Source organism: Amphibalanus amphitrite, unplaced genomic scaffold (assembly GCF_019059575.1).
Source record: "Amphibalanus amphitrite isolate SeventyFive unplaced genomic scaffold, NRLGWU_Aamphi_draft 000797F_arrow, whole genome shotgun sequence".
Lineage (NCBI taxonomy): Eukaryota > Metazoa > Arthropoda > Thecostraca > Balanomorpha > Balanidae > Amphibalanus > Amphibalanus amphitrite.
The window spans coordinates 218,965-239,260 of NW_024882291.1; the positions used below are offsets into that span (position 1 = coordinate 218,965).

At 48.6% G+C, this 20,296-nt stretch overlaps 1 protein-coding gene across 1 annotated transcript in view; it reads right to left on the reverse strand.

Annotated features, from left to right (window-relative positions):
* LOC122366331 (L-2-hydroxyglutarate dehydrogenase, mitochondrial-like) overlaps positions 1-13,997 on the reverse strand; it is a 146,841-nt gene extending 132,844 nt beyond the window's left edge. Inside the window, exon 1 of the mRNA XM_043338492.1 lies at positions 13,963-13,997. The gene's annotated coding sequence lies outside the window, so the exon portion shown is untranslated. The remainder of the gene's footprint in view (positions 1-13,962) is intronic.
* Between the last annotated feature and the right edge of the window lie 6,299 nt (positions 13,998-20,296).

Here is a 20,296-nt window from a genome sequence, read left to right on the forward strand (position 1 = left end):
ACCTGAGATTGACCTCATATACCGGTCAAGTGGTGCCCATCAAGGGAGAAGCAACCGTGAATGTGTGTCACGGTGATCAGCAGAAGTCGCTGAGAATCGTGGTCGCGGTCAGCGAGGCCATCGTCCACTGCTGGGTAGAGACTGGCTGCGGGAAGTCCGGCTGGACTGGCAGTCGGTTTTTAAGATCGGCGATGAGCCCAAGCGGACGCTGAAGACGGTGCTGGCGGCACACAAGGCTGTGTTCGCCGACGGGCTGGGAGTGATGCCTCTGTCGCTCCGAGCGCACCTGACTCTGAAGCCCGGCGCCGTGCCGCGGCGGCTGGCTGCGCGCCCAGTGCCGTATGCTCTACTGTCGAAGGTGGACGAGGAGCTGGACCGCTGGGTAAAGGAAGGCATTGCGAGGAAGGTGGAGTTGACTGAAGAGAGTTCAGGTTGGGCTACTCCACTGGTGCCGATTCCAAAGCAGTCAGGAGCTGTCAGACTGTGCGCGAGCTATAATCTGACGGTGAACCCTCAGCTGGTGGTGAAACACCACCCCATGCCGACGCCAGAGGACGTATTTGCGAACGTCAAGGGTAAGCTGTTTTGTAAGCTGGATCTGCGAGACGCTTATCAGCAGATGGAGCTGGACGAGCCCTCACAGGCGATGACAACGGTCAGCACGCACAGAGGAGACTATGTGATGAAGCGGCTGCCGTTCGGCATCGCGAGCTCAGGAGCGCTATTCCAAGACGCGATGGACAGGGTGCTGCAGGGCCAGGAAGGCTGCAGATGCTACCTGGACGATCTGTTGATTTTCGGAGAGACGGAACAGCAGCTTCTGAAGCGTCTCGATGAAGTCCTGGACAGACTGGAAAGGCATGGACTCAGACTAGCGGCCAGCAAGTGCAAGCTGATGCTGCCGGAGGTAGAGTACCTCGGATGGAAGGTGACAGCCGAGGGCATCAGTCCGACGGATGAAGGGACGACGGCGCTACTAGCGGCGCCAGAGCCGCAGGATGTCCAGCAGCTTCGGTCACTGCTTGGATCAGTCACGTACTTTGCTCGACTTCTACCTGATCTGTCAACAGTGCTGTCCCCCCTGTATCATTTATTGAAGAAGGACAGCCCGTGGAAGTGGACCGAGCAGTGTTCGGCGGCAGTCGCAAAGGTGAAGAAGCTGCTGACGAATCCGCCGGTGCTGATGCGCTATGAGCCGACTCTTCCGCTGAAGTTGGTGACGGACGCCAGCAGTGTGGGCGTGGGAGCAGCGCTGATGCACGTGCTGCCGGGTGATGCAGAGAGGCCCATTATGTACGCGTCTCGGACGCTGACGCCGACCGAGCGCAAGTACGCACAAGTTGAGCGGGAGGCCGCGGCGGTGTCGTACGGAGTGAGCCGTTTTCACCGGTTCTTGTACGGCCGCCAGTTCACGCTCGTGGTGGACAACCGGGCGCTCTCTCGGATCCTCAGCCCTGACAGAAAGTTGCCAACCTTGGCAGCAGCGCGTCTCCAGCGTTATGCTCTGCAGCTGGCGGCGTATTCATACACTGTGGAGCTGCGGCGCTCTGAACAGATGCATGTGGCGGACAGTTTGTCTCGGCTGGTGGCGCAGACTGAAGGAGACGAGCAGTCGGATGACAAAGACAGCTTCAGTGGATGTCACCTGCTCTATATGGACGGAGTGACGCCGGCACTGACTGCGCAAGAGCTGACGACAGCGTCCAGACGGGACCCGATGCTGAGCAAGGTCCTTACCTACGTGAGGTGCGGCTGGCCCGATAACGTGGAAGCGGAGCTGGAGCCGTACAAGAGGAGGCGAGAGGAGCTATCCACAGACGGCGACACGGTGCTGTGGGGTGGACGGACAGTGGTCCCCCAGCGCCTGAGGGCGCGGGTACTGGGCGAGCTGCACGAGGCTCACCTGGGCGCGTCCAAGATGAAGAACCTGGCCAGACGGTATGTATGGTGGCCAGGCATGGATGCTGAGCTGGAGGGACTGGCGAGAGACTGCGCGGACTGCGCGGAGAAGCGAGGGGCGCCGCCGCGGAGTGTTCTGCACCCGTGGGAGCCAACTGGCGTGCCCTGGGAGCGCATCCACGTCGATTTTGCGGGCCCGTTCCAGTCATCCTACTTCTTCATTGTCTATGATAGCCATACGAAGTGGATAGAGGCGGTGCCTATGCGCGAGATATCGACCGAGAGCACCATTCGCGAGCTGAGAGCGATGTTTGCTCGGTTTGGCATTCCTCGGCAGCTCGTATCAGACAACGGGGCGCAGTTTACCGCTATCCAGTTCGCCGAGTTTACCAGAAACAACGGGGTGCGGCACATCCGTGTAGCACCGTACCACCCCAGCAGTAATGGCGCTGCGGAGAGGGCCGTTCAGACCGTCAAAGGCGGCCTGAAGGCGGCGCTGAGAGGAGGCGGTACTCTGTCGGCCAGACTGCAGAAGTTTCTGCTCGCGTACCGGGTGGCTCCGCACGCATCGACTGGGAAGTCACCGTCGGAGATGATGCTTGGGAGGAGCATCAGGACTCGCCTGGACCTGTTACGACCCGATCCGGCGGGCCGAGTCCGAGACCAGCAGCAGAGACAGGAGATGGCGGCCGGAGGAGCGAACCGATCGTTTCTGCTGGGTGATGAGGTGTGGGTGCGACACTACGGTGGCCCCAGCAAGTGGAAGCGAGGGACGGTGGTGGCCAGAACCGGTCCGGTCTCATACGAGGTCAAAGTCGGGGAGGCTCTGTGGTCTCGTCATGTGGACCAGATGAGAGCGGCTGGCCAGGGCGCTCCGGCCGACGCCATCGTGTCAGAGAGGCCAGGGACCGCACCGGCACCAGAGACGGCGGACAGCGCCGGACAGCCAGGACCGACAGAGCAGCGTCCGGTGGGACAGCCGCAGTCACCGTCAGAGGTGCAGCCCACGGCCGGCCGCGGCATCGGTGGGAAGATGACGGCGAGAGACTCTGCACAGGAAGTCGGAACGCAGACAACAGAGGATAGTCAGCGAGAAGGGGACGATAGGGAATGTCAGACGGAACCTGAAACGGACACATCTGGATCCGACAGCAGCCGTGATGAGAGTGACGTGGAGCGGGACTCGGGCGGAATCAGCCTGAGTAACGCCACTGGCAGTGTGCTCGACACTGGACCGCTTAGGTCTGAGCGTGTGTCCAAAAGACAGGCTTACTAGCGGAGCCGTCTAAGGGGAGGAGAGTGTTGTGTCGTGGACACATGTTGTTATAAAGTTATGTTATTATTTAGTCCCGACTCGGAGGTCACTTGAGTCATGATGCGCGTGACCTCCTTCGAGCTTTAGTTATTTCAGTCAGAGTCGGGCACAGTTGATCTCCGAGACGTACATGTTACATGATCGTTTTTATTCTCATGCCCAATGTCCAATATAACTGGGTGCAACTAAATGAACTCTTGCGGGGCAAAGATATGAAAGTTAGGTCAAATCTGAGAGAATTACTCAGAAAGGGCGTTAATAGGGCTATCGAATGCACTTTTCCGCGGCGCTGTAGCTCTATTGGTTCCCGAGTTATGCGTTGGCTTCTTGGAAATTGTCGACATTCGACCTGGAAATCGGCGAAATTTTGCCTTCAATGACCTCTGGTGACCTGACCTTTGACCTGACCAAAAAATTGACCGAAGTGATTTCCTCATTATTTTTGACGCTCTTTCGAACGCCGCCTTCCGCGTATCGCTACGTAGCCCAGGAGCCGAGTTAGAAGGGGGGGTGTTCAAACACCCCCCCCCCCCCAGCAGGGCGTGGAAATCCAGGACTCCCAGCCGGGCGCGGGTTAAGGGGCGAATCGGCAAATGGGGTTGTTCCCTCACTTCCAACCCCCCAACGCCCCCTCGGTATTCAGAAAACCTGAAGGTCCGGTGAGGGTTAAAACGTTGCTCCTGAACGAGGAAGAAATGTAAAAGTCAAAGCTCTATAGACGTCCTGTAAAAGTGGCCATAATAAATAAATTGGTTAGAGATAAGATACTTTTTAAACGACTTCCTCATATAAAATCGGGTGCTGGGACCAATCTTATAAACGCTTTAGAATAGACAGCGCGTCACTGGCTAAAGTTTGGGTGCAGGAAACGGCTATTAAATGCAAAATGGTTTTCATGCATTTCAGTCAATTGTATATTGACGGTCCCAGTGGCCGAGCTAAAAAAGTTTGGTAGTGTTTTGCATCTTTTACGCCCTAAGAATTGAAACTACACCATCTATTGAAGTGGGCGGGCTTATTTGAATGGGAGGGCGCATTATGCGTCAATCGTGTGCTTTCGTTTGTTTTGGACTGTATTTTACGACATCCACTGCTGGTATCACTTTTAATATTATTTAATGCCGTGAATACGACAGCATTCCATTTATAAGATTGGGCCAATGGAGTCGCGCCCTGCGAGCTCGGTTTTCCGCTCGGCCGCTACGGGCCGAGGAAGTCGGTCTTCGCCTGAGGGCAGGACGGAGGTCAGCGAGGGAGCGCGGGGTCAGCCAGGTATCGCCCAGTGCCGAGCAGATGCTGCTCCCTCCCCTCTCTTCCCCTCTTCTCCCCTCCCCACCTCTGTATAGATGGGGAGGGACCGAACTGCCAATGACATGCGAGCGGTCAAGGCCGCTCGCGCGGCAGCGACCCTGGCGGCCGGGTGCCGCAACTGGGATTCAGCCAAGTTACCGATTCGCCTCCTGTGGGAGAGCCAAACCAGGGGACATACTTTTTAGACATACTGTACCTATATTTGTATTAGATTTTGTTAAGTGTACAGTCTGTCTTAAAAGTACCGCGCAAAGTGACGGTGGATCCATCAAGCCTGACCGAGGAAGGGCCTGCTATAGGGGAAGCGGGGGTAGCACCGCCATGTGGGAAACACCGCCATCCTCTCTATCGGCAAAACTCTGAATTGTAAATGTAAATACCCGCCATTTCGGTGTACGAACGGAAACGGGACGCCGCGTGAGTTAGGTTTCGCTAAGATTTATTTGATTTTGAGATCGCAATTGCCCATTTTGTGAATTTCAAACCATCGTTGTAATCATTTGGCATGTTTTAGCAGCAAGTAAGTGGTCATTTCAAGTCAAAATGCCTCGATTTTTACGTTAAATTTGAGGGCATGAAGTGCTCTTCGTTGAGAAAGGAATTACAGAAGAATCGCGTCCCGGCTTGTTTTCCCGTCGGGGCGTTGTCGGTCCATGACTGTGTGTGGGGTAACACCGCCATGCTCGGCGGTGCTACCCCAAGGGGTGGCAAAATGGATAAAGCCGCAATGATGATTCACTCAGCTCGGAGAAGAGCTTTAGTTAGGCCGCAAACCGGCAAACGTCGTCTGTTTTTTAACCTCACGTTTGACTTCACTGGATGTTTCGAAATAAACGTGAATTTGTCATGCTTTGTATGCATATTGTCCGCAACAAACAGTCTGATCTGTGACAAACTAACAACCAACTCTTGTGTGTCTTATATGAGTTTGAGTTACTATTTCAGACAGCAGTAACGCTTCCAAGGGTGGCTGTCACCGTAAGGCCGATCTGTGGATAACATCGCCATCAGTGGCGGTGCTACCCGCACATTTTTTGGAGGACGGAAAATGCAGGACTTGTTTTCAATGTCTGTAAAGTAGCGAAATTTTATAATGGAGCGCTGGAAACTATGCCAACATGTAGGAAAACATTCCTACTTTCACATGAATGCAAAAGAGTTTCGTTTTTACTACGCATATCAGCTCGGTGAGCAGAAAAGCTTAAGGTGGCGGTGCTCCCCCCGCTTCCCCTAATTTGAAAGTGACCGAACCAATTGACCTGGGGAATGCACGAGGATGTCACTTGCTTCGGTGACTCAAATTATAGCAGGTCGTTCCTCGGTCAGGCTTGATGGATCCACCGTCACTTTGCGCGGTACTTTTAACCCGCGCACCGACGGGGGGCGGATATCCGCCCCCCCCTGATGTTTTTCGCGAATAGCGGGAAAACCGCGGCGCATAGCGCCGCGAAATTTGGTATGACTATACCCTCATCAATTTTACACATGGTGTGCAAGTTTGAACCTCCTACCTTTTAAGGTCAGGTCACCAGGTCACTTTGAATGACTCAACCTCAAGTCACTTTTTTGCAACTTTGTCACCGTGCCAGAGCTACAGTAGATGTCGGAGACCTTTGAACGTCGCAGGATGTTATTAGGTCATTAGTAGCTACAACTTTTATATCTCGGAATTTTGATATCGGTGACCTAAGGTCAGGTCAATTTCGCGACCTCCCCATTATACTCGTAAGTCAATGGGGGAAAATCAACTCCCTATTTTTACCACTAAAACGGGTCGGAATGGCCCCATATACCATACATGACTTTATATACGATCAACCTTCACTACCTTGAGGTCTGTTTTGCTGTTGGGCAGCTGTGAGGTCATGTGACGTCATCAAAGGTCACCAAAGGTTTTTTGGCCAATAACTCCGTACGGGAACAAGATACAGCCACGTGGATGGTCTCATTGTGTTCAGCTCGTCAAGACGCATCGAATGATATACATGATGACCTCGAGGTCACGTGACCTGAGGTCAACCTTTGACCTTGACCTTTCGAGGTCAACATATATATCATTCGATGCGGATTGACGAGAGGATCACGATGATGCCCTTAGTTTGTTCCTATCTTGACTAGTTCGAAAGTTATTCGAGAAAAACTCTCTCAATATCCAGCGCCGCCATTTTGCCTTTTTCGACCCCTGTGACGTCATCTTTGACCTGACCTGAAAATGACCTTAGTAAAAATTGTAGATCTTGACCGTGCGTATCCGATGCCGTTTACCGCTTGTCGCTATCTTGCTTCGTTCTCGAGATCTCAGGGGGGGGGCGGTCATCCGCCCCCCCCCCCCCGTCGGTGCGAAGTTGGCGCAGACCCCCGTCGGTGCGCGGGTTAAGACAGACTGTACGCCTCAATTGAGCAATGCGCGTTGCTACATGACCTCCAAAAGCCATCTGGGCCAATGTGCACGTGTGAATATTTGGTTCCGTTTCAATTTTTCAAATGTGATTGCCTCGGCTAGACCAGAACCCGATGATGTCGTAAGACGAAAGCTCGTTCTATATTTTCGGCCTATTTTGTTATGTAAAAATACATCTCACTGCCATGTTATTGGTCAATTTCATCACCATATTTAATTATATGTATGTAAATACATAATATACATTCGGTGCTGCGCCAGACGTGTCATCAGATGTCTGACTGATAGGATGACCGCGTATTAATTGATAGGCTGATTGTGATCTGTGTGAGCAGGACAGCTAGCATAAACGCGATAAAATCACCTGATTTCAGGAAACACATGTGAGTCATACGTGTATTGCACAAAAACAGCTTTGCTTGAACAACAAGTGAACAACATCCAACATCCTGCATCAATTTGTGAGCTTACTTGTGAGCCATTTGTGCGCTAAACCGGCAAACCGCTAACGTCAAATGCCATTCCGGGTTGAAAATCCAACCATACGGTCATAACACCGATTTATAGATTCTTGTCTTTAGGCATCTTTATGCATCATTCACGTCCATCCGCTTTTGCATGCAGAGCATGGTGCAGAAAATGTACCCCATCACGACCGGCTTTCCCAATGGCATTTTGACTGCTTCCAACCCCAAGTAATACTAGGTCGTTCAATAAGTAAGGTAAAATCACACGTATTTCAGTCCACATTTGGTGCAACGACACAAAACTAGCAACATATGTTTATTGAAATATCGTCTACAAATTGGCTATAAGCATTTGTAAGCAGGTCTCTTCGGCCAGCCTCCCCAGCCTTCGGAACTGGCACCTACATCCAATCGCCGTTCAGGCGCACGCGCTTATCCTAGCACTCCACCCGGCGTTGAAATCCTGCTTGGAAAACTCCTTATTGCTACTCCAAAGCCATGTCTTGATTATTTTATTGATTGCCTGATCAGTTGAGATTCCAACGTACACAGCAGGTTTTCCGGTGGTCCAAACAGATTCAAAAGGGACGGCGCCAGATCACGGGCCCGGGCCCACGGCTGTACTTCAGCTTTCCTGTACTGCTAAAGCAAAGGCGATCTCACACTGATGCCTCGCTGGGCATCCTTCTGTTGTTCAGCGAGCTCTTTCTGTATTAACCTCGTGATGACCTTGTAAATATCAAGCATATCTGATGATGCCTAGAACTGTTTCGACATACACACTTCACCCTGTTAAGCAGTCACGCAGATGCTTCGGGTCTCCATAATCAGCTCCCCGTCTTTACAGATTGTGCTGTGCCAAGTCCAGAGAGCCGTGCGGGCACAAGTCTACCTGCTCTAGAACTTTGTCTCTTACACTGCTGTGTTCTTGTTGAAATCGTACCAGCTGTTCACCAGCAAGCATTGCTAATGGCAATAGCGTCATCAGGGTCAACTCACTCATTTTGAGGTGAATTTTGGCTCGCGTGACAAACCGGAGATTTTTAGAACGGAACTCTGCTGCATCAATGTTTTCACACCTACCGTGTTCGGACAATGAGCCAAACTCTCAAAAACAGTTTGGATGGTTGTGTAGAAAATTGTTCAAAGATTCAGATGGCATGGCATGGCAGATGGCATTTGATTTTGTTTGAATTCCTCATATAAATGAACTATGGTACATTTTACCTTACTTATTGAACGACCTAGATTTAAGTTTTCTGCTTCCTTATTTGTTGTTCGGATATCGCTGCATTGCATGTATAAGCCCACCTTGCAGTTCCCCTTCAACTGGGCTAGGCCTAGAAAAAATAGTCACGCGTTAACCCCTCTCCTTAGAAAGGCACTTAAGTAGGATATAGGTTGCCACTACGGATTGCCATTTGCAAGGGCGCAGCCAAGTTGGGCCAATCCCCTGTGCGTGATTTTTTTTTTTTTTTGCAAAATTACAATAAAGTGATCTTACAAAATAAAGTGATCGAAATCTGGAGAGAAAATAGGATTTGGGGGTAGGTTAGGTTCTGCGGACCCTATCCTAGCGAAAAACATAATGGGCATTTGCCCCCCCCCCCTTTTAGATGCCCCTATAAGTTTTTCATTCTCCCTCCGCTTAACAACTAAGGCCTGGCCCTGCTGCCGGATTTTTTCACCCCCCCGCTCAACAACATTTTTATCTGAGTCAATTTTGAGTCAACACACTTCACTCAACACAAAATTTGAGTCAAGTTTGAGTCAACATCTATTTTCATTGAGCCGCTTGAGTCATGAGTCGAGTCAAGGGAAAAAGTCAGCTAGTTGTTTGAGTCAGAGTTGAGTCAGGGCATTCTGAAGTTGAATGATGGGTCGAATCGGCAATTTTTTGAGTCGAGCACAACCCTGAATATCTGATCATATAAAGGACCCCTGAACGTTTGGCAGGGATCTCTAAGTGACAGAAGGGCCTTCTTAACCCGGCAGGCGGTGGGCTTACCAGCCACCTTCCGCGCGGTGTGGGGGGGGGGGCATTTTTTGCCCCCCCCCCCTCCGTATCTCCGAAACTACTGGACGGATCCGGAAAATTCAAACGGCGTTCGATAGCCCTGTCAAATTTGTCGAAGGAAACCAAATTTCATTGAACTCGGGGTCACCGATGACGTCACAGGTCAGGTCAAAGATAAAATGTTTCACCGTTCACGGGGCTTCTAGGGAAAGCGCTATAACACCGAGTAAAACGCATTTTGTCGAAAATCAGCGATAAGGCGTCAGTTGTCTAGTACATATGTTGCTATTAGAGGTCACTGGTCATACCTACCAGGTCAGGTCACAGGTCAGGTCACCAAAGGTCACCAAGGGTCACCACATGAGCCCAACTTTACTAAGGTTATGCGATGCATGTTTTATGACCAGTTTTTCATTTCCAACTCAATGGTGTTGGTTATAAGACCATCAGGTACGGTTTAGGCCACTTTCTGGTGGAGGTCAGGTCAAGGTCAGGTCAAAAAAGGTCAAATTTCAAAGTTGATATTTTTGCATAAAATGGGTATCGATTCGATGCAGCTCGTCACGGGGAGTCTAATGGTGGTCTTTGTTTTGCGCTACGAGGTCTAGAATTGCTAAAAATTGAGTTTGAAAATTTGACGTCATCAATCTTGAACAGTTTTTTCGCTACCTATCACTTGGCCAAAAAAAGAGGTATCGATCTCAAATTTGTGAAATTTGGTATGTAGATAGAAGGCGGTAGGGACTATCACATATATTCCGGTTTTTCGAAATTCAAAAAACTTTTTGGATTTTTTTGGCTATTATATTCAAAAAATCTATTTTCTATTTTTGGGGGTCAAAATCCAAAAAAATTCGAAAAACCGAAAAAACAGTTTTGTAGCACTTTTGATTCCACACCATTTATGTCTGGAACATTTTTCTGTATCTCTAAAGCTGTAGGCTAGAGTTGCAAAATTTCCCTACCGCACTACCGGCATGCCGGTAATTTTTCACTACCGCAGGTTTTTTCGTGGTATCTGGCATGTCTTGCCGGTAGCATGCCGGTATTTTTGATTTTGCACAAAAAATTATCAGCATATGATTCGAACTTTGGACACTAAAAGGCTATTGAATTGTAATAAGTTGGACAATGGGTGGCTGTTGGGTGGGGCGGTTACTGAAATTGCCAAAATGTGGCATCTCATGTAGGGGTAAGCCAAAATCAAGAATGCAGGTTTTTTAGTATGCCGGTAATTTGGCGGTTTTTTTGCTTGGGGCGTGGTAGCATGCCGGTATCCCAGAAAATGTTTGTGGGGCGGCCGCGGGGCGGTGCCGGTAGCAGCCCATTGGGAAAACTTTGCAACTCTACTGTAGGCCTGACAGTTCTTCCCGCGAAACCTTTTTTGGGTCGAAAATGGCAAAAATGACGTCACTCTGACGTCATTAGCGGCCAACCTATCATAGCCTTTGGGAAAAAAATTGGTCACCATGTGCGCTAGCTGCTCCCGGGAGGGTACTGAAAGTTTGGTGACGATCGGCGCAGCGGTTCTCGAGATATATAAAAAAAAAACTAAGGGGGGGGGGGCAAAAAATGCCCCCCACCGCCTGGAAGGTTAACGCTTTAAAGGAAATAGTTCACATTTTAACATGGGTTTTGAACTGGAATAGCAGTTCCGTAGCTTGGGCTGAGACGAGCATAAATCAGGAGCTTTTACAGCCCAACGATCACCCTAGGCAAAGATATTCTATTTCTCGTCCCGAAAAATGTGTCTTGCGTTGAGGATGTGTGCCTTGCATATATTCGCATCCAGTATGAAACGAGCATGGGTCCCGGAAATTCTTCAGAAACTAGAGAAATTATCTACGAGAACTCTAGAGAAATTCGCTCCAGTGAGGCGCTCCAATGCGCTCCAGTAACAAAAGCACGAGCAGATCGCCCAAATGCCGGTGGCCGCGATAATTTCTCTAGTTTCTGAAGAATTTTCGGGACCCATGCTCTTTTCATACTGGATCGCGTGTGCCTTACAGAAACTGAAAAGTTCTTCCTATATCAAAAATATAGAAAATAATCTTTTGTTGTAAAAAGATTTTATTTTCTTTGCTGATCATTTTGAACATAAAAAATCACAAATCCATTGCAAAAAAAATAATTTCGTGAAAGTGAACTATTTCCTTTAAGGGCCCCTAAACGTTTGACAAGTCCCTATGAGCTAAAGAAAACCCTCTACGAACACGACAGGGCCATCTGAGCGCATGCAGGGGTCCCTGATTGTTTGACGGGGCCCTCTAAGCTACAAAAAGGCCCTACGAGTACACGACAGGGCCCTCTAAGCGCATGACGAGGCGTGACGCGGCCCTCTGAGCCACAAGAACATTATCTGAGCATTTAAAGGGCCCCCTGAATGCCTGACAGGCCTCTCTGAGCAACAGAAAGGCTCCCAACCCTGTATGCTTGACGAGAGCCCTATGAGCTACAGAAAAGTCTTGAGTACACGTGAGGACCCTCTAAACTCATGAAGGGGTCCCTGATTCCTTGACGGGGCCTTCTGAGCACATGATAAAGGTCCCTAATCACTTGACGGGGGACCCTCTAAGCTACATAAAGGCCCTCTGGGCTCTGAATACACGACAGGTCGGACAGGCCTTCAAAGGGCCCTGCTGATCTGTAGGGGACTGTTACATCTTTCAATATTGGCCCTTTGTTGGCATTGGACCACTGCTAAAACCTATTTAACGGTTAAAGAGGGCCATGGCACAACTACAAAAGTCTTGAAAAAGTTCAGACTGGGTTCCTGTCTCTGGGGTACTGGGTATATGCAGTACCCCACAATCAAATGACTGTAGGGTACTGGTACCCCACGTACCTCATGGTGGCCCTACCCATGGATGTAGCTAGCATATGAATTAAGGACGTTAAAAATGTTCTTGAAAGAAGTGGTTCTAAAGCAAGCTCTAAGGGAAGAAAGAAAAATTGGGGTGGTCGACTTTGCCTCATGAGTTTTTTAACTCAGTTGGGGAAACTACGAGGAGCCAAACAAAAATTAGATTAGCCAATCAACGGGTGGAGTGGGCGGGGCGATGACCATATATGGTCATAAAATGAGACAACTTCATCTTTTTAATGCATTCTAGCATTCAAATGAAAAAATAAAGCATAAGAATGTTTTTTAACCATACAAGGCCCACACTCACTCGGTGCACAATTAACTGGCGGCTCTAAATCGCAGAGTTACAACACAAGGTCAATTAGTGATGGGCAAATATGGCGGATTGAAACAGACGCGCCAAAAAATGTAAGCAGTACCGTGGTTTAAAAATGTCATTATTTTTATTATTTTGTTTATGGTTTTTCTAATTGTGGTTAAGTTATTATTTAACAATTATGAGTAAAAGTATACATTGAGTCCGAGTGACTGTTAAAATATAAAGTTTTCATATTCTTACATTATTTGACATCCTGAATCCAAAAATGATACTTATATGTCCTGGAAATAAAAGAAAAAACATAATCAAACCTGACCTAACCTTACCTATTTACCTACAACCTACCAACCTACAACCTACTAACCTACAACCTAACAACCTAAAACCTACAAACCTACCAACCTAAAACCTAAAACCTACAAACCTACAACCTAACCTAACCTAAAACCTAAATTTTTTGCTGTTACATATTTGTATCAAGCGTCACAATTGTCCACTCGGACCTAATATATACTAATACCCAATTAAACATCTTTGTTTATTGTAATTAAATTAAATCTATTAACAATTTTCTTTCAAAAAACCAATCCGTTTATTGAATTGGCCAGCTGAATGTGACGCCCAAAACCTGCAGAAAAGCTGGTTTCCAATCGCCATTTTCAAGTCAATTCGCCGAATTTTATCAAATCACGCTTATTCCTAGTGGAAAATGGAAGCCTTTTCTCTCCAATAAGTGGACGCGATACCGCAAGTACCGGCTTGTTATACCGTTTTTCACCCTCGGTAGCGGGGGCTGCATTTATGCCCATATATGGTCATCAAAAGTCCATTTATTGACCAATCAATTTTTTGACATTCGCCTCGTAGTTTCCCCAACTGAACTCAAAATGTGTAGCGGCAATGTTCAACAAAGAATCCAAAGTAGCTAGACAAAACTCGCATACATCAAAGTTTGGGCTGAAGGATTAAGCTAACACGTAGGCTGATATAAACATTTTCACTATCACTTAGCAGCTATCTAACACCGTTTCTTAGCTAGTCCGCTTTATCCCACTCTCCCCTACTTTTTGGACATATCATATGACATATGATATTTTACTATCATTTCATTGTAGATGGAGTTGAGTGCTTGTGCAAGGGCCAAGGAACATTGTAAAAGTTATTTGAAAATATACAAGCATGACCATTCCTTGAAATTGAAATCGAGGAAAGATCATGCTTGTAATTTTCAAATAACTGTCATTTCATTGTATCATGAGCATAAGGTTATTTCCTAACATCACAATATTCATAGTCATGCTCAAACTAGCCATAGCTCACCTTCAGCAATGGCCAATGGGTGAGAAGGCCAGGGTATATTGACTTACAGATAAAGCCGCGTGGGTGCAGTTATTTTTCTAGTTTTTGCAGTGAGTTTTTCCCCGGGCCCAGATCGGCGGCCGGCTAGTACTCTTGCCCGCGCTCACATACGTGCACGTTACCCCGGCAACGGGCTATTGACCAATGAGAAGCGAGAAAAGTGTTACGTCACTGCGATTTTTCATATACCTGTGCCCCCCAGACGTGACGTAGTGTGCTCGCGCGCGTGCAGGGTCTCTGCGATCGAAAAAGAGCGCTAGCAGCGCGCCACTCGACGCCGCAATTGTCAAAAGCGGCGTGTTAGTATGCTTTATTATGAATGATGTGTGTAAAAGTGAGTTTTTATGTTGTTTATTTGGAGGAAATGGTTGGAATAAATTAAGTTATTTTTATTTCTGTTGGTTGGAGTTTTTATTCAAAAGATTTCGGTCTATACCATTGATATTTACTGAAAATACCTTCGCTTGAATAAATTGCAGATATTTGGCAACTGAAGTGTTAGGTAAGCCTAAATGATATGTAAAAAGGTCAGAGACACCCTGATTATCATTTGAGAAACGAAAATATATGAATTTTCCTTATAAGACTCGCTCAATATGCTACTCCGCGGTTTATGCCCCGAGGGTGTCCGAGGGTTCCCGTTAGTTTGTCGTTGGCGCTCGGCTCGCGCGCGAGCCGACGTCACCGCCTGTGACGTCGGCTCGCGAAATACGTCATACCCTGCACACAAAATAGCCGGCTGCCGAACAGCGCTCTGCGTTCGATGTCTCTCGGACGGCGAAGATTCTACACGTCTGTCAAACTAGCAGCGAGCAGCGAGCAGCGAGTCCAGCAGCGAGAAACGGGCCATCCCGATTTAGCTGAAATTTGGCTCACAGAGCCTTCTCAGCACGCTGATTCCGAAAATCATGGTCTCTAGGGTGGAAATATTGACCGTTCTCGAGATAGAACCCTCTAAAGTTCTTACCATCCATGACCGGGCCATCCCGATATGGCTGAAAATTGGCTCACAGAGCCTTCTCAGCACGCTGATTCCGAAAATCATGGTCTCTAGGGTGGAAATATTGACCGTTCTCGAGATAGAACCCTCTAAAGTTCTTACCACCCATGACCGGGCCATCCCGATTTGGCTGAAAATTGGCTCACAGAGCCTTCTCAGCACGCTGATTCCGAAAATCATGGTCTCTAGGGTGGAAATATTGACCGTTCTCGAGATAGAACCCTCTAAAGTTCTTACCATCCATGACCGGGCCATCCCGATTTGGCTGAAAATTGGCTCACAGAGCCTTCTCAGCACGTTGATTCCGAAAATCATGGTCTCTAGGGTGGAAATATTGACCGTTCTCGAGATAGAACCCTCTAAACTTCTTACCACCCATGACCGGGCCATCCCGATTTGGCAGAAAATTGGCTCACAGAGCCTTCTCAGCACGCTGATTCCGAAAATCATGGTCTCTAGGGTGGAAATATTGACCGTTCTCGAGATAGAACCCTATAAAGTTCTTACCACCCATGACCGGGCCATCCCGATTTGGCAGAAAATTGGCTCACAGAGCCTTCTCAGCACGCTGATTCCGAAAATCATGGTCTCTAGGGTGGAAATATTGACCGTTCTCGAGATAGAACCCTCGCAGCGAGTCCAGCAGCGAGAAACGGGCCATCCCGATTTAGCTGAAATTTGGCTCACAGAGCGTTCTCAGCACGCTGATTCCGAAAATCATGGTCTCTAGGGTGGAAATATTGACCGTTCTCGAGATAGAACCCTCGCAGCGAGTCCAGCAGCGAGAAACGGGCCATCCCGATTTAGCTGAAATTTGGCTCACAGAGCCTTCTCAGCACGCTGATTCCGAAAGTCATGGTCTCTAGGGTGGAAATATTGACCGTTCTCGAGATAGAACCCTCTAAAGTTCTTACCACCCATGACCGGGCCATCCCGATTTGGCTGAAAATTGGCTCACAGAGCCTTCTCAGCACGCTGATTCCGAAAATCATGGTTTCTAGGGTGGAAATGTTGACCGTTCTCGAGATAGAACCCTCTAAAGTTCTTACCACCCATGACCGGGCCATCCCGATTTGGCAGAAAATTGGCTCACAGAGCCTTCTCAGCACGCTGATTCCGAAAATCATGGTCTATAGGGTGGAAATATTGACCGTTCTCGAGATAGAACCCTCTAAAGTTCTTACCACCCATGACCGGGCCATCCCGATTTGGCAGAAAATTGGCTCACAGAGCCTTCTCAGCACGCTGATTCCGAAAATCATGGTCTCTAGGGTGGAAATATTGACCGTTCTCGAGATAGAACCCTCTAAAGTTCTTACCACCCATGACCGGGCCATCCCGATTTGGCTGAAAATTGGCTCACAGAGCCTTCTCAGCACGCTGATTCCGAAAATCATGGTCTCTAGGGTGGAAATATTGACCGTTCTCGAGATAGAACCCTCGCAGCGAGTCCAGCAGCGAGAAACGGGCCATCCCGATTTAGCTGAAATTTGGCTCACAGAGCCTTCTCAGCACGCTGATTCCGAAAATCATGGTCTCTAGGGTGGAAATATTGACCGTTCTCGAGATAGAACCCTCGCAGCGAGTCCAGCAGCGAGAAACGGGCCATCCAGATTTAGCTGAAATTTGGCTCACAGAGCCTTCTCAGCACGCTGATTCCGAAAGTCATGGTCTCTAGGGTGGAAATATTGACCGTTCTCGAGATAGAACCCTCTAAAGTTCTTACCACCCATGACCGGGCCATCCCGATTTGGCTGAAAATTGGCTCACAGAGCCTTCTCAGCACGCTGATTCCGAAAATCATGGTTTCTTGGGTGGAAATATTGACCGTTCTCGAGATAGAACCTTCGCAGCGAGTCCAGCAGCGAGAAACGGGCCATCCCGATTTAGCTGAAATTTGGCTCACAGAGCCTTCTCAGCACGCTGATTCCGAAAATCATGGTCTCTAGGGTGGAAATATTGACCGTTCTCGAGATAGAACCCTCTAAAGTTCTTACCACCCATGACCGGGTAATCCCGATTTGGCTGAAAATTGGCTCACAGAGCCTTCTCAGCACGCTGATTCCGAAAATCATGGTCTCTAGGGTGGAAATATTGACCATTCTCAAGATAGAACCCTGAATATTTCCACCCTAGAGACCATGATTTTCGGAATCAGCGTGCTGAGAAGGCTCTGTGAGCCAATTTTAAGCAAAATCGGGATGGCCCGGTCATGGGTGGTAGGAACTTTTGAGGGTTCTATCTCGAGAACGGTCAAGATTTCCACCCTAGAGACCATGATTTTCAGAATCAGCGTGCTGAGAAGGCTCTGTAAGCCAAATTTCAGCTAAATCGGGATGGCCCGTTTCTCGCTGCTGGACTCGCTGCGAGGGTTCTATCTCGAGAACGGTCAATATTTCCACCCTAGAGACCATGATTTTCGGAACCAGCGTGCTGAGAAGGCTCTGTGAGCAAATTTTCAGCCAAATCAAGATGGCCCGGTCATGGGTGGTAAGAACTTTAGAGGGTTCTATCTCGAGAACGGTCAATATTTCCACCCTAGAGACCATGATTTTCGGAATCAGCGTGCTGAGAAGGCTCTGTGAGCCAAATTTCAGCTAAATCGGGATGGCCCGTTTCTCGCTGCTGGACTCGCTGCGAAGGTTCTATCTCGAGAACGGTCAATATTTCCACCCAAGAGACCATGATTTTCGGAATCAGCGTGCTGAGAAGTCTCTGTGAGCCAATTTTCAGCCAAATCGGGATGGCCCGGTCATGGGTGGTAAGAACTTTAGAGGGTTCTATCTCGAGAACGGTCAATATTTCCACCCTAGAGACCATGACTTTCGGAATCAGCGTGCTGAGAAGGCTCTGTGAGCCAAATTTCAGCTAAATCGGGATGGCCCGTTTCTCGCTGCTGGACTCGCTGCGAGGGTTCTATCTCGAGAACGGTCAATATTTCCACCCTAGAAACCATGATTTTCGGAATCAGCGTGCTGAGAAGGCTCTGTGAGCCAATTTTCAGCCAAATCGGGATGATCCGGTCATGGGTGGTAAGAACTTTAGAGGGTTCTATCTCGAGAACGGTCAATATTTCCACCCTAGAGACCATGATTTTCGGAATCAGCGTGCTGAGAAGGCTCTGTGAGCCAACTTTCAGCTAAATCGGGATGGCCCGTTTCTCGCTGCTGGACTCGCTGCGAGGGTTCTATCTCGAGAACGGTCAATATTTCCACCCTAGAGACCATGATTTTCGGAATCAGCGTGCTGAGAAGGCTCTGTGAGCCAATTTTCAGCCAAATCGGGATGGCCCGGTCATGGGTGGTAAGAACTTTAGAGGGTTCTATCTCGAGAACGGTCAATATTTCCACCCTAGAGAGCATGATTTTCGGAATCAGCGTGCTAAGAAGGCTCTGTGAGCCAATTTTCAGCCAAATTGGGATGGCCCGGTCATGGATGGTAAGAACTTTAGAGGGTTCTATCTCGAGAACGGTCAATATTTCCACCCTAGAGACCATGATTTTCGGAATCAGCGTGCTGAGAAGGCTCTTTGAGCTAATTTTCAGCCAAATCGGGATGGCCCGGTCATGGGTGGTAAGAACTTTACAGGGTTCTATCTCGAGAACGGTCAATATTTCCACCCTAGAGAGCATGATTTTCGGAATCAGCGTGCTGAGAAGGCTCTGTGAGCCAATTTTCAGCCAAATCGGGATGGCCCGGTCATGGGTGGTAAGAACTTTACAGGGTTCTATCTCGAGAACGGTCAATATTTCCACCCTAGAGAGCATGATTTTCGGAATCAGCGTGCTGAGAAGGCTCTGTGAGCCAATTTTCAGCCAAATTGGGATGGCCCGGTCATGGATGGTAAGAACTTTAGAGGGTTCTATCTCGAGAACGGTCAATATTTCCACCCTAGAGACCATAATTTTCGGAATCAGCGTGCTGAGAAGGCTCTTTGAGCTAATTTTCAGCCAAATCGGGATGGCCCGGTCATTGGTGGTAAGAACTTTACAGGGTTCTATCTCGAGAACGGTCAATATTTCCACCTTAGAGAGCATGATTTTCGGAATCAGCGTGCTGAGAAGGCTCTGTGAGCCAATTTTCAGCCAAATCGGGATGGCCCGGTCATGGGTGGTAAGAACTTTACAGGGTTCTATCTCGAGAACGGTCAATATTTCCACCCTAGAGAGCATGATTTTCGGAATCAGCGTGCTGAGAAGGCTCTGTGAGCCAATTTTCAGCCAAATTGGGATGGCCCGGTCATGGATGGTAAGAACTTTAGAGGGTTCTATCTCGAGAACGGTCAATATTTCCACCCTAGAGACCATGATTTTCGGAATCAGCGTGCTGAGAAGGCTCTTTGAGCTAATTTTCAGCCAAATCGGGATGGCCCGGTCATGGGTGGTAAGAACTTTACAGGGTTCTATCTCGAGAACGGTCAATATTTCCACCCTAGAGAGCATGATTTTCGGAATCAGCGTGCTGAGAAGGCTCTGTGAGCCAATTTTCAGCCAAATCGGGATGGCCCGGTCATGGGTGGTAAGAACTTTACAGGGTTCTATCTCGAGAACGGTCAATATTTCCACCCTAGAGAGCATGATTTTCGGAATCAGCGTGCTGAGAAGGCTCTGTGAGCCAATTTTCAGCCAAATTGGGATGGCCCGGTCATGGATGGTAAGAACTTTAGAGGGTTCTATCTCGAGAACGGTCAATATTTCCACCCTAGAGACCATGATTTTCGGAATCAGCGTGCTGAGAAGGCTCTGTGAGCCAATTTTCAGCCAAATTGGGATGGCCCGGTCATGGATGGTAAGAACTTTAGAGGGTTCTATCTCGAGAACGGTCAATATTTCCACCCTAGAGACCATGATTTTCGGAATCAGCGTGCTGAGAAGGCTCTGTGAGCCAATTTTCAGCCAAATTGGGATGGCCCGGTCATGGATGGTAAGAACTTTAGAGGGTTCTATCTCGAGAACGGTCAATATTTCCACCCTAGAGACCGTGATTTTCGGAATCAGCGTGCTGAGAAGGCTCTGTGAGCCAAATTTCAGCTAAATCGGGATGGCCCGTTTCTCGCTGCTGGACTCGCTGCTCGCTGCTCGCTGCTAGTTTGACAGACGTGATTCTACGCCGTCCGGCCAATCATGTTCTATAACCGCAGCAGAGCCCCCGCTGACCTTGGACGGGATTGGCCGGACGACGTAGAATCTTCGTCGTCCGAGAGACATCGAACGCGGGGTTTGTCACTGTTTTTGTTTAGTTGTTTTCAGACGTTTTCGGCGCACGTTTGTTGAAGTCATACAGGCCTATTCTACAGCTATTTTCGACTCACAAAACTGCTGCAATTTTTATAACTTTTTTTG